This window comes from Octopus bimaculoides, chromosome 16 (genome assembly GCF_001194135.2).
Source record: "Octopus bimaculoides isolate UCB-OBI-ISO-001 chromosome 16, ASM119413v2, whole genome shotgun sequence".
Classification (NCBI taxonomy): Eukaryota; Metazoa; Mollusca; class Cephalopoda; order Octopoda; family Octopodidae; genus Octopus; species Octopus bimaculoides.
Window position 1 is genome coordinate 49,614,844 of NC_068996.1, and position 921 is coordinate 49,615,764.

Consider the following 921-nt stretch of genomic DNA (forward strand, 5'->3'; position numbering starts at 1 on the left):
GGGGGGGAGAATGAGAGAGATGAAGTGTATAAGAAGAATAAAGTCTTTAGTAAAATAAATCTTGAAAAATACAATATATGAAAAGCTGGAATCATTAAACTTTTGTAGTACAAGAATACCTCCTTACATTGCAACAGTATATAAATGAATTATAATTAGTATGGTTCTGATTAATCACCATTTTAAAATAATTATTACAATTATATATATATATATATATATATACACACACACACACACACAATATCATATACCATTGATATTAGGATGTGTTAAGTGTTAATTAAACCTTTGTTTACTTGCAATAATATGCTTTGATAAACACCTTTTGTAGCGGCTGAATTAACTGATTTATCCAAGAACAGGAAAAGAATTGGCAGGAATACAGGATCTTGTCTCCTAGACCTCATACAAATAATAATAATAATAATAATAATGGTCTCAAATTTTGGCAAAAGGCCAGCAATTTCAGGGAATTGGGTAAGTTGATTACATTGACCCCAGCATTTAACTGGTACTTTATTTTATCAACCCCGAAAGAATGAAAGGCAAAGTCAACCTCGGCGGAATTTGAACTCAGAATATAGTGACAGGCAAAATGCTTGACAGCATTTTGTCCAGCACAGTTCACCATGTTGCCAGTTCACCACCTTGAATAATATCTAACAAAAGGCATAATGTCAGAAATTTTAGGAGTAGGGAAAACAGTCAATTGTATCAACACCAGTATTTGACTGGTACTTGATATCGAGCCCAGAAGGATGAAAAACAAAGTTGACTTTGGCAGGATTTGATCTCAGAACGTAAAGAGCTGGAAGAAATACTGCAAGGCATTTCATCTGATGCTAATCCATCATCCTAATAATAATAATAATAATAATAATAATAATAAAAATAATTGTTTCATTAATGATGATGATG